This window comes from Furipterus horrens, unplaced genomic scaffold, assembly GCF_987537825.1.
Source record: "Furipterus horrens unplaced genomic scaffold, mFurHor1.1.pri manual_scaffold_17, whole genome shotgun sequence".
Classification (NCBI taxonomy): Eukaryota; Metazoa; Chordata; class Mammalia; order Chiroptera; family Furipteridae; genus Furipterus; species Furipterus horrens.
This window is the reverse complement of record NW_028327187.1, coordinates 32,230,538-32,244,681: the sequence shown is the minus strand read 5'-3', so window position 1 is coordinate 32,244,681 and position 14,144 is coordinate 32,230,538. Positions and strand designations below refer to the sequence as shown.

At 37.5% G+C, this 14,144-nt stretch overlaps 1 non-coding gene and 1 pseudogene across 1 annotated transcript; one reads left to right on the top strand and one right to left on the bottom strand.

Moving 5' to 3' along the window:
• The first annotated feature begins 364 nt into the window (after window positions 1-364).
• On the top strand, window positions 365-526 carry LOC149990783 (U1 spliceosomal RNA). The gene has a single exon (XR_016508835.1). It is a non-coding gene; the product is annotated as a U1 spliceosomal RNA (small nuclear RNA).
• A 42-nt stretch (window positions 527-568) lies between these two features.
• On the bottom strand, window positions 569-1,895 carry LOC149990782 (protein SEC13 homolog pseudogene; annotated as a pseudogene).
• Window positions 1,896-14,144: the final 12,249 nt, after the last annotated feature.

Here is a 14,144-nt window from a genome sequence, read left to right as displayed (position 1 = left end):
TGTTATAGATTGCTCTGTCTTAGCCAATAACTACAATGAGCATGGCATGCTCATTTTCTACTTGGTTAGCATGATGGAAGGAAGCTTTAGTGCCCTGACACTGGGGACCACTATGTAGGAATTGAGTTTGAATGACTCAGTGGCATTATAGAAAATGTTTCAGCATCAAGTAAGACAAGTATCATGGTTTTTAAATTTGATTTCACCTCAAGAATAATCTTCTTCAATATATATGCCATTGCTGATTTTTAATTTATAATCTTAAAAATTCTAAATTTTGCTGCTATAGTAAAAGACATCATATTGGCACTATTGTTGGAAACAGCACACTGTAAAGTAATGTATTATTTTATTAAAATATTCTATACTTACGCGTTAAGACAGCTACCATAATCACGAAGGTGGCTTTCCCAGGGTGTGGCTTATCCATTGCACTCCAGATGTGCTGACCACTGCAATTTCCCCAAATGTGGGAAACTTGACTGCATAATTTGTGTTAGTGGGAGACTGTGTTCACACTCTCCCCTGAAAAAATGCTAATATGTTATTCAAATTTTTTTAAGGAGAATTATAAGCAACATGTTTAATTACTACAGAAACAAAACCTCCCAAATAACGCCTGAACCCAAAAGGTACATAAAAATGGCCAAAAAATATTTTAAAATAATAGTTTTTCCCTTATGAGTGCTGTCAGCCAGATAGTAAATTACAAACCATATCAAATCATGTTAAGGCAGATGATCAATCTGGTTGTAGGTTTAACTATTCCTAGGAAAGTAATCTTGTTGGAGTTTGGAGCTCTTCCTCCCAGCTGTTTGGCTGCTTGGCCCAGGAAGGGGCAGTCCAGGAACTGGCAGGTGGGAAGCTGGGCCCCGCTTGTCACTGCTCGTTCTGCTGGCCCTCTGTGACTGAAGCAGATACAGAACCCTGGCCCTTGTTGACATCACTGATGCACACCCACTGCCCGTCGACTGACTCCTTCCACAGGGTCACCTTATTATCTCCACCTGAGACAGCCAGGATGTTGGCTGTGATGGACCAGCTCACGTGCCACACAACGTCATTGAACTTGTGCAGTAGTTTGGGGGACCACGTATTGCTCGAGGCATCGTCACAGGTCCAAATGAACACACGACCATCCTGGGAACAGCTGGCGATGGTGCTGGTGGGTAGACCAATTGAAGTGGCCCAAGCCACGTCTCGAACCTAGTCACTGTGTGCTTCCAACTTCTGCTCCTCCTTCCACTGGCCGTCCTCTTCCTCCTTCCACAACTTGATGAGGTTGTCACAGCCACCTGAGGCAAATTTCTTGATGTAGTTGGGCTTCTGCCCTGAAGGCTGGTCTATGAGGCTTCCAGGTACAACAGCAGGGGCCCAGCTGACAGCATTGTAGCCAATAGTGTGAGCATTGTTGATCTTCTTCACGTCCCACTGGCCTTCCCCAGTGTATGTCAGCAAGGAGATGGCCCCATCAGAGCTCCCACAGGCCAGGATTAGGCCGTAGTCATGGGACGCCCAACATACAGAGTTTACTGAGGAGTCATGCCCTGTGTGTTCATGTGTCTTCTCCCAGGTGCCATTTTCCTCCTTCCAGATAATGACTTTCCGGTCATAGGAGCAGGATGCCAGGATATTGCCATACATGGGGTGGGCCCAGGCCACTTGCCACACAGGTCCCTCATGACCCCTGAGGTCTGCGATGAGGAACTGTCCTCCATTGCGTACATCAAAGATTTTGACGGACCGGTCTGATGAGCAGGTTGCCAGGCGGGTGCCATAGTAGTCCATCTGGGCGTCATGAATCATGTCCTCATGGGAGGTGTCCACAGTGTTAATTACTGACACCATGGTTGCGGCAGCGGCGGCGGCTCCGATCCTTGAACGTGGCAACTTCCGACGGCGCCACGGACCCAAATTTTTTTTTCATTAAAATTCTTGCTAGCTCATTTGATGACCCTGGTGACTAGCTTTATCTCATTTTTACCTATATAACCTAGGTTCTAGATCTATTATTTGTTCTAGACATTGCAGTGTCCTAATAACTTATGTGAAACTTAGGTTGCACATTTAAAAGATATGAAGAAAGTGGTGATTTTCTCAGTGAATAACATAAATAATTGGTATAATAGGCAAAATATTATTTTAGGAATTTTAAAAGAATTAAGGTTTTTCCTTTACAGAATGAGGTGTTAAGGACTGATTAATTACTGTTCCTAATATAAAACCCCCCTAAGAGAAGAATATTGAAAACAATGTGTGTGTATTATCAAACATTTGAGAGATTCACTTAGGTGGAAATGAGAAATATGAGTTGTAGACAAAGAGAAAAGATGGATAAAATACTAAAATGCATTAAATGTTTCTTGAGGTCTTCAAGACAATAGACAATCATCCAACCTGAATGGTTTAGCTTAAAAGGATTAGTACAGATAACATCACAGTTTATTTTTATTTTCTGTTAAAGCCACAATTTATATCTCTCATTCTGTAAATTCTTACATGACTAATGTCATCAATAGGTAATGCTAACAGTTGGAAAAGGCTCCTTTTGACATCTACTGGCATTTGTTTTTATTTTGAATATGCTTTATTGATTATGCTGTTACAGTTGTCCCAATTTATTTTTGCTTTGTTCCCCTCCACCCAGTGACTCCCCTCTCTCCAGGTGCCCCCCCCCCTTAGTCCTTGCCCATTGGTTGTACATATAATTCTTCTCAACATCTTCCTGTCTACTCCATTCCTTCCTACTATGCTTCTTAATTCCTGTACTATCTCCCTCCTTTTCCCCCTTCACCCTCCCTGCTGACTTCCCCCGATAATATTCCCCATACATATAATTCTTTTGCCACTCTCGTTGCCTACTTAATTTGCCTCTGTTTTGGTTTCCTAGCTTCTGTCGTTGGTTGTTGTGATACCGTTTTCATTTTAATGTTCATAGTTTTGATTCTCTTTCTCCAAAACAAGTCCCTTTAACATTTCATTTAACAGTGGTTTGGATCTGATGAACTCCTTCAATTGTAATTTATCCTGGGAGCACTTTCTCTGCCCTTCTATTCTGAATGACAGCTTTGCTGGATAGAGTAATCGTGGTTGTAGTTTTTTGCTTTTCATTACTTTTAATATTTCTTGCCAGTCCCTTCTTGCCTGCAGCGTTTCTTTTGAGAAATCAGCTGATATTCTTATTGGGACCCCTTTGTACATAATTCTCTTCTTCTCTCTTGCTGCTCTTAAGATTCTCTCTTTTTTCTTAATTTTTGACATTTCGATTATTGTGTATCTTGGAGTGGTCCTCCCTGAGTCCTGTTTTTTTGGAACTCTCTGTGCTTCCTGGACCTGAAGTCTATTTCCTTCCCCAAATTAGGGAAGTTCTGCTTCATTTTTTTTTCACATAATTTTTCAATTTCTAGTTCTTCTTCACCTTCTGGCAACCCTATGATTCAAATGTTGCCCTGTTTATAGCTGTCCCATAGGTTTCTGAGCCTCTCCTCATTTTCCTCACTTTTTGTTTCCTCTTTCTGCACTGGTTGACTGTTTGTTCCTTCCCTATGTTCCGATGTGTTGATGTGATCTTTGCTTTTTTTCTCTCACCACTAGTTTCGTATGTGTTTTTGTTCATTTTAGCAGGACTAGCCTTCATTCCTTCCCTGTCTTTTTGTAAGATCTGCTGCTAGGTCAGTAAGCATTATTATAACCAAAGCTCTGAACTGTGCCTTAGAAAGATTTCCTATTTGCTGCTTCATTAGATTAGATATTTGCTATCTGGTCAGCTGCGTAATTGGGATCTCTATCATGATCTGTGCCATCCTGGCAGTTTTGTGTTTACCTTTGCTTCCTGGGCAGGGCAGGGCTGTCACACTTCCTACGCTATAGGGGATGGAACCCCGTGCACTCATCACAACCGGGCAACCCTTCTCACCATGCTGTGGTGTTTTCTGTGGGAGTGGGAGTCCAAGATGGACTCCTGCCATTCACTCTTCGCTGATAGACCGGGAGCATCCCCTTCTGTCCCCACCCCCTTCGGGCCTCACAGTCTGAGGGAATGGAGGTCTGCTTTCCCCAGCATTGGAATTGCAAGCAGACAGGTCTGGTCTGCAGCTAGCGGTGCTCCCCAGGCACTTCTCGCCTCCCTTTAAATACAGGTGTCTACACTTACCGCCGTCCCACCACCATCGCCGCTGCCACCACCGCCAGCACAGCTTGACCTCTCCGCCCCGGCTTCGCCCCTCCTACCCATCTGGATGAGCACCACTTCTTTATAACTTCATACGTTGGGCTTTCATTTATTTTCTGGAACTTCTGGTTATTTCTGGTTTTGTGGTAGTTGTATTCCTTCTTAGTTGTGGAGGGAGATGGAGCCTGTCAGTCTAGGCCTCCATCTTGGCTGGAAGTCTCCTGTGTGTGTTTGCCTCTGTTTCTTAGGTAGAGCTGTCACTCCTGCTATGTTTTAAAGGGTGGAGCCTTAGGGATTTATCAGTACAGGGAAACCTGTTTCACCATGTTGTGGCGGGCGCTGTATGTGGGGGAGGGGTCCGAGAATGAACAATGCTGCTTGCCCTGAAGTGCCTTTTCCAGGCACTTCTCCCACTTCCGTTTGGGACTGGTACCTCTCAACCTGTTGCCCTGGCCATCGTTCCCAGAGTGGATGGGTCCGCGGACGTTTTAGGACTGTGGGGGCCCTCTAAGCGGACTCTGCTGAGAGACCAGCAGTTTCTGACTCTACCCCAACCCCCACTTGTTTGCACAGTCAAAAGCAATGAGGCTTGATTTTCCCCGGTGCTGGGACAGTGAGCTGCATGGTCTGGTGAGGAGCTTGGAATGCTCCCTGGGTTTCCCTCCTGACATTTTAAAATGAGTAACTGTGCTTTCCGCCGGCCTGCCACCACTGCTGTCACCACCACACCATGTCCTCTACGCCCTGGCTTCACCCCTTCTACCTGTCTGGATGAATATTTCTTCTTTATATGTTTGTTTGTTGGACTTCCATGCAATTTGATTCTCTGGAACTTCTGGTTGTTTCTAGTTTTGAGGTAGTTGTATTCCTTCTTAGATGTGGAGGGAGATACAGCGTGTCTGTCTACACCTCCATCTTGGCCAGAAGTCTACTAGGATTTGTTAGCTCCGGATCAGATGGTTTTTACCTTCTCTAAGCATGGGCGATCCTAATTTACTAAGAATGAAAACACATATTTTCCTCATGGGAAGAAGGATATTTCATTCTCCCTTTTCCCTCTTGGTATTCCTAATAACAGTTTTTAGCATTAAACTAGATTAGCAATGAAACAGCTCTCTGACCTTGGTTGGATATTTGACCTACACTGATATCACCAATGATGTTTACATGAACTAAATCTACACCACAAGCTTACAGAATTCTGCTTTGCCCAGAATATGCCTCCAGTGTTGGATGATAAAGTCATTGTTTACTAACATACAGAATATACCAGTGGCTATAATATCTATATACAAAATTGGCTATTGTTCAAATGTATATTCCGTCTCTACCTTGCATCCTCCTATCCCCTTCGCCAACAAAAAGCTCTATTTGAAAACATTTCCATATTGAAATAAGCTGAACTAACATTTATGGGTGAAGACTTAGGTTGTCACATGTATTTTATTATGCCATAAAAATTGTTCATATAACATTACAACTTTTTTGACAAACTATAGTGCTATATTTGTGTGTGTGCGTGTGTGTGTGTTTTGTATTTTTTATGTATTTGGTTTTTGTTTTTAACATATTTTTGGTATTCCTGGCCAGCACAACTTACATTGTCCATAAACTGAGTTAAATATATGTATCACAATCTGATATCTCAAATACCATTCCTAAAAGCACTCTAATATATTAAGGCATGCCAACCTAGATTTTCTACAAAAGGTGAAATTGGCATGTTTTATCTGAGCAGGACAAGAAAAGGATGCTATTGATAGTTTTGATTGAGTAAAATATGCAGCTGGTAAAATTTGAAGGAACTGTGATTGGAGTAGATGGGAAATTGGTATTTAGTTAAAATATTTTTAACCTCTCCATTGCCAAATCTTCCCACAACATACTGGGTCTGGCATATTAAGGACAAAATGTCCTATATAAATTTACTAAGAGTAACAAGCTTTGGCATTATAGATGTTTCTTTTCTTATAAACAAACATTCCAAAATAAGAGTTTCTAAAATATATAATTTGGGGAGTAAATACATACGGATACACTGCAAGGCTTGATTTCAATAGTGAAATAAATTTATATAAGGAATTTGCTTAGATACATGCTTACAGCAAGCAGTTAAAATCAATAATTCATTGAGGATTCTTCTGGTATGAAAATGATATACAACCAAAATTCTAAAATAGGGCAAGAGAAAATAATATTTATTTTTAAGAAAACCACACGTTTTTCAGAACATATATATGGTGCATAGAAGGTTATAACTTTATTCAACAGCTATATATATAAAGAATTTAGAATCATGTGAAAGTTCTAGGAATTTTATGGCTTACTACTAATCATGGGAGACAGGAAGTAGATCTTTTTGAAATGAGATGACAAAGTGGGGGAGGAACAATAAGATAAGAATGAGTAGGAGGAGCAACTAGGGGTCAGAAGTTTTCACCTTGTTCAAATTGTACCTGGTGAAATGTTGACAGGCAGAACATTGATAATTGCCAGACTTGGATATCCCAGTTCTTGCCTCTATTTTCTAGATTTCAGTTTTTCTCACTGCAACCAAGATGATCTTTTCAAACAGTAATACTCACGTTAGATTACACTTGCATAAACATCTACAGAAGGACCTCATGACAAACTCCTCAGGCTTTACTTAAATTTCCTCTTTATATCATATCTAATATCTCCATTTCTTTTGATTCCAAATACCGGGAATGTAAATATATTATACCTTCTTGCATATACATCACCATGTTATGATCTGTCCTCATTACATTTGCTGTGAGCCTTTGTTATTACTTTCAGGTGCTTATCATCTGAACTACCACGTTGATGAATTTCTTACCTTATGAATTTTGGAGGGAGAGAGAGCCCACTTCACAGGATAGAAACTGAAGAAAAAAAATAGCTGTTTCTCCAACCTACCTTTTTATTTTTTATTTTTTATTTTTTTGGTTTTTCAATTACAGTTGTCCCCATTTCCCCTAATTTCTCTCCCCCACCCAACCCACCCCCTCTCCCGCAATCATATCCCTACCCGTTGTCCATGTCCATGAGTCTTTTATACAGGTTCTTTGACTAAACCCTTCCCTTACTTATCCCCCTTCTCTCGCTCTCCCCTCCCCTCTATTGACTGCTATTCTGCTCTTTGTTCTATTTAGTTCCTTTGTTTGTGTTGCTCTTTAGTTTCCTGTATTAGGTGATATCATATGGTATCTTTGCCTGGCTTTTTTCACTAAGCATAATTCTCTCTAGTTCCATCTATGTTGTTGCAAATGGCAAGAGTTGCTTCTTTCTTTCTGCTACATAGTATTCCATTGTGTAAATGTACCACAGTTTTTTGATCCACTCATCAACAGATGGGCACTTAAGCTGTTTCCAGCACTTAGCTATTGTAAACAGTGCTACAATGAACATAGGGGTGCATAAGTTCTTTTGGTTTGGTGTTTCAAGATTCTTCAGGTATAATCCTAGTAGTGGAGTCGCTGGTTCAAATGGCAGTTCCATTTTTAGTTTTTTGAGGTAATTCCATACTGTTTTCTATAGAGACTGCACCAGTCTGCATTCCCACCAACAGTGCAGTAGGGTTCCTGTTTCTCCACATCCTCGCCAGCATTTGTTGTTTGTTGATTTGTTGATGATGGCCATTCTGACAGGTGTAAAATGGTATCTCATTGTGGTTTTTATTTGCATCTCCCTGATGGCTAATGATGTTGAGCATTTTTTCATGTGTCTATGGACCTTCTGTATGTCCTCTTCGGAGAAGTGTTTGTTCAGGTCCTTTGCCATTTTTTAATTGGGTTGTTTGTTTTCTTGATGTTGAGTCGTATCAGCTCTTTATATATTTTGGAAATCAGTCCCCTGTCTGTGATGTCATTGGCAAATATGTTTTCCCATATGGTTGGTTTCCTTTTCATCTTGCTGATGTTTTCTTTTGCTGAGCAGAAACTCTTTAGTTTGATATAATCCCATTTATTTATTTTTTCCCCAACCTACCTTTTGACCAGGGGATAAGCATGTGACTAAGATGGTCACCCATCTAAATTTTGAATTTGGTGTTAACTGCCACTGTTTTTGTCACTTATCAATTCACTGTATTCTCTATTGTATTCTTGCTCCCTTTTTCCTGCTCATTTCCCAAGCCTGTTTTTTTCATCTTCCTTGTGATTTCATGAGCTATCAAATAGATTTTAACAAAATATGTTTTTTTCTAAGTAATCCTAAAACAGTTTTTGTAGCCTGCAATTAAGGACCTTAAATACATCCTCTTGTATCCTGGGTCTTTTGGTTTGGTTTGGGTTGGGTTTGGAGGTCTCAACTATAAACCTTTATTAAGATATATGGGAGGGTTTTCATCTTCTAAGTATGTACTTTTCTCTGACAAAGAAAATATCTACAGTCAATCAAAGTGATGTCTTAATTGTAGGGATTCTGGCATTATATGAAAGTTTGCGGAGAAACTAATTTGAGGCAGATGGACATTCCTACATTACTTTAAAATCACAATTAAGGAGTGGCTTACATCCTATGCAGCCACTTCCAAACATATCACATGTTCAGCTTCCCAAGTGATCCACAACTCCTGGGACTGATGTCACTTTTTTTCCTAAATGTTTATCTAACTTATTTTTAAATGATAAATAGATTATATCATGACAAAACATTTAATAAAAGATACATAAGGCCTACTGTCAAATTAATGTATTTGAGAATATTTATTACATTTATATGGATTTTAGGTGTGTTAATGTGCTACATTGAACTATTATATTGTTCTTTCTTTTATATACATATATAATAGTTTTTTTCTGTCATTTCTTTCTTTCTTTCTTTATTTTTATTGCACACAATGCTAAGTAAAGGAAGGGCAATACTTGGGCAAATAACTTGTATTGTTCTTTCTTTACTTAGCATTATGTGAAAAATATTTATGATCTATGTTACAAATGGAAAGACAAAGAGAAGTCCAAAAGAAGCATGACTCCCCTGGCCAGTGTGGCTCACTTGGTTACAGTGTTGTGTTGTAAACCAAAAGGTTGGGCGTTAGATTCCTGGTCAGAGCACATGCCTAGGTTGCAGGTTGACCTCTGGCTGGGGTGTGCATGGGAGGTAATCAATCAATGTCTCTCTCTCTCTCTTCCCTCTGTCTCTTTCAATTCAATAAACATTTAAAAACATATTTTTAAAAAAACTGAAGCATATATGGTTATTTTCCGCAGGACTGAATTTTTTATCTAGGCACAGAAGATTTGTAAATATTACTTGGGTGTTATAGTATAGCAAGGTTTAGGCCTTTCCAGTTCCAAGTAAAAATTTATTTATGTTATAAAAAAAGGCTGGAAGAGATCGTGGCTATATTCTAGTCTTTATGGCTTGCTTTATCACATGATAATTTTTATATGCATGCTAACTTGTAAACATCTCTACAATCGAAGGAAGCACTTGTTTTAATGCCTTAACTGAGGAAAATTTTTAATAGTGTGTCTTCACTGACAGACAATTTAGGCATTAAAAGGAAGGTAGGCTTTATGAAAGGAAAGCAGGGAGCAGGTCATGCCCATAATGACTGACCATAGACAAACCACTTAATTAGGTGAAGGCAAGAGACTGTTTTGATTCTCTGGTTGGACATTCGAAATAGTTAAACATATATTAGCAAATCCTTTTCATTAGAGGGATGAGAAACCAGGATGGCTAATGTCCATTTGTGGTTTCATATTACCTTAAATAGATAATAAAGAACTTTGTGGAAATCTCTTCTGACCAATGTCTATTTCCAATAGTTCTGAAATTATCATCCATTGCCTTATAAAAAAGAATCTGTCTAGTTGGGGCCAGTCACAGATGGAAAAGAAGTCTTCTCTCCTGACATTTTGCCAAAATTTGCTCTAAAACATCATAAATATTTACCTCAAAAGACTTAGGGTGTCTTTCTTTTTTTAATTTTAATTTTTCAATTACAGTTGACATACAATATTATATTAGTTTCAGGTGTACAACATAGTGATTAGACATTAATATGATTTATGAAATTATCCCCCCAATATTTCAAGTACTCACCTGGCACCATATATAGTTATTACAAAATTATTGACTGTATTCCCTGTGCTCTACTTTACATCCCCATGACTACTCTGTAACTTCCAATTTGTACCTAAACCCTTTACTTGTTTCACCCAGTCCCCCAACCCTGCTCTCATCTGACAAACATCAAAATGGTCTATGTATCTGTGAGCTTATTTCTATTTTATTTTTCAGTTATTATGTTTTTTAGATTCTACATATAAGTAAAATCATGTCTTTCTCTGTCTGACATATTTCACTTAATAAAAATACTTCCTAGGTCCACCTATGTTGTTGCAAATGGAAATGTTTTATTCTTTTTTATGGCTGAGTAATATTCCATTGTATATATGTACCATATCTTCTTTATCCATTCATCTATGGATGGGCACTTAGGTTGCTCCCATATTTTGACTATTGTAAATAATGCTACAATAAACATTTTTAATAAATAATTTTAACTTTATTGAGAAACAATTGACAAATATAATTATATACTTAAAGTATATAATGTGGTGGTTTGAGATACATACATATATATGTTATGAACTGATTAGCAAGATCAAGATAATTAACATATCCATCACCTTGTATAGTTTACTTTCTATGTATGTGTGTGTAGTGGAAAGACTTAAGGTATATTCTCAGCAACTTTCAAATAAACAATACCATAGTATCTATTATAGTAACCATGCTGTACATGAGATCCTCAGAACATATTCTTGTAACTAAAAATTTGAATCCTTTCTTGAAATCCTTAATTTCTATTAAAAAATCTATAGATATATCACCGTAATAATTATGCTTCTTTAAATTATTTATGTCTTTAGCATGTCTTTTTTTGAATAGTAATTCCACTTTGTTTTGTATTTTTTTTTGTAAAATAGTGAAGTAGCATGTGGTGATTTCCCATTAAATAAAACTAAAATAATATGACCTCATTTGATTCCCAAAACAAGTTATTATTATTATCTTCATTCTATGGATAAAGAGACTGAAAGTAACGTATACAGAGTCACAAAGTAGTAAGAGTTGGAGCTAGGAGTTGCACTCACCCTGTCTTACCCCAACATTCTTGTTACTTTCATTAAACCATGCAATCTCCTGAGGAACAAAATTTTTCTTTCTTATGATATGAAAAATACCCATTTTGCTATTTTAAAGATTTTATTTATTTATTTTTAGAGAGAAGAGGAGGGAAGGAGGAAGAGAGTGAGAGAAACATCAGTGTGTGCTTGCCTCTCGCACACCCCCAACTGGAGACGTGGTCTGTATCCCAGGCACATGCCCTGACTGGGAATTGAACCAGTGACTCTTTGGTTTGTAGGCCAGCACTCAATCCACTGAGTCACACTAGCCAGGGCCTGTTTAGCAATTTTAAACATCCCCCCTGGTTTTACAAAACAGAAATCTAGAGAGTAACACTTAAGTGGAAAGTTTCAGTTTAACGTTGTCCTTCTATGGCAATATCTCCTATTCTGTGATGCTTTGAGTTCCTCTTACTCCATTCTTGTGATACAGTGATTGTAACTGCATGCATATTCCAGGTACAGAGGTTATATGGTTTCGCAACACAAGATATGTGTTGGTCTCCTCTGTATAAGAAACAGTCAATAATAACTTCCAAATCCCCATTCTGGGATTGGATGGCGATTTCAGAGTCAACATTTAAATGTGGTTTTGATTAATTTCCCTAAATGCATATCAACCATTTGGAGTCCAAAAGAAGTTGAGCAATTTTATAAAACCTGTTCCATACTATTTATCTGCCAAGTGGCTTAGTCATGTTAAATAGATACTTTTGCATTTAGCTGAATGGTGATTTTCTAACTTAGTTGTTAAGACTGTACATGTAAACAAATTTATAAAAACAAACAAAAGGAAAGGAAGAAGTTTACACTAATCACATTTTGTACTTTCATATAGTTATACAGTAAGCATTCTTAATTGCACAGAAATACCTTTTGTGAGCCATTCAAATCTGAAGTCATGCAGCATCAGAAAACCACAATTTTCTTCTTGTTTTCAAGAAAATACTGAAATAGTAGGAGAGTTTGCTGATGAGTAGCAACATTAAGAAGTTTAAGGAGGTCTCCCCTTGTGAATTTTCCCTTTTTCTTTGATGCAACATCCAGTTATTATTTACTTTTTAGTACAGAAATCTACAAGATTCAACTAAGGAGTTTTTGGGAGGAATTGATGCCTATGTAGATATTTAACTGGCTGAGTCAAAACTTCTGCATAGCTTTATCTGCATCAGAGGATAACAAAACAACCTGCAAACATTATTAATATCAGAAAGTTGAAGTTTTAAGGTGAATATATCTGTTCCTTTTAGAATACTTGATTGGTATATGGGCTGGTATTGGTCTGTTTTAATGTATTTCTAATTATTCTAGATTTTCAGATAGCTTACAAAATTATATATCTTTTTTCTTCATTTTTTATCATAGTATAAGGGTCTAAACCAAAATATAAACACAAGTAATACTCTATACATTTATAGAATTGCATTTAATTAAAGTATGATTAAGACACATATTGATTTACACAACAACAGCTTATGATATTTAGAATGTTATAGTTTACAAATGGCTTCACAGGTTGTTAGGTCATTTGTTCTTAAAAACTGGCTTATGAATTAAGCAGGGTAGAAATAACCTCTATTTTTCATTGAGGAAACTGAGATTCATGATATGCAACTAACTTGTCCAGTGGTACAAACATCAAAGGAGAAAGCCCTAAAAGTGAGACATCTTATATTTCTGAGTTCTCTATCTACCTCACATTATTTCCTTTACTCCAATACATAACTTTCATGATAATGTATCCCTCTACTGATTTGTTCTCATTTTTAATAAGAACAAAAATTCATGGTCACAGAATAGCAAAAAATCCTGACTTTTTACAATTTATAACTCCAATCTTAGACACAATCAAATTCAAAGTCAAGGATAATGAAGGATTTTGCTGTTTTTAACAACATTCAAAATGTTTAACAGCTTGATACCAATATTTAACACATGCCTCATTGGTCAAGAAATTACTTCTTTTACCAACCTCTTATTTCACATGCTGAAAATTTAATCTTATTTTTTTCAAACAGAGAGAGAGACAGACAGACAGAAAGAGACAGAGAGAGACAGAGAGAGAAAGAAAGAGAGAAACAGAGAGACAGAGAAAGAGAGACAAAGAGGGCAAGGCCAACCAACAAAACAAAACTGCAAGCCATAGTGTTTTTTATGTATTTGAAAACCAAAAGTGTTTTAGTTAGTTAAGGCTTCTGAAAATATTGGTCATATTCACTTCCATCAAACTTTAGCACTTTTTGTAGTGTTGCTTGTATTAGAATTCTGCTAAAAAATAAGACATTGATAATCCTTTTGGTAACAAAGATTGAGTGGTATAGTCATAATTTTAAAAATTATTTCAATTGTATTTGAAGCAGCAGTGGGGAGGAGGAATTGGAGAAGGAAAATGATTTGATCATTCTTCATGATGGAGATTATCATATCATAGTACCGCTTCTAACATTCACCTCATGTGTCACTCAGTAGAAACCAAGGAAAATAATCATAAGCTACCATTTCAGCACTATGGGTATGAACTTAACAAACTGTTTAATCTGCATAACAGTTTCAAAGTAGGAAACACTATTTCTATTTTATAGATGAAGAAAGTGAAACAGAAAGATTAGGTAAATTGCTATACTATATATTGACTAAGTGAGTAAACCAAGGTTTGGACCCAGTTTTATCTGACTTCAAAGCTTATGTTTTATTAATTATATTAAACTGTCTAAAGAAGTCAAGCATACCCTGACCAGCATGGCTCAGTTGGTTAGGCATCGACCTGCAAAGTAAAAGCTCACCAATTAGATTCTCCTCAGTGTGCATATTGGTTTGCGAGTGGTCCC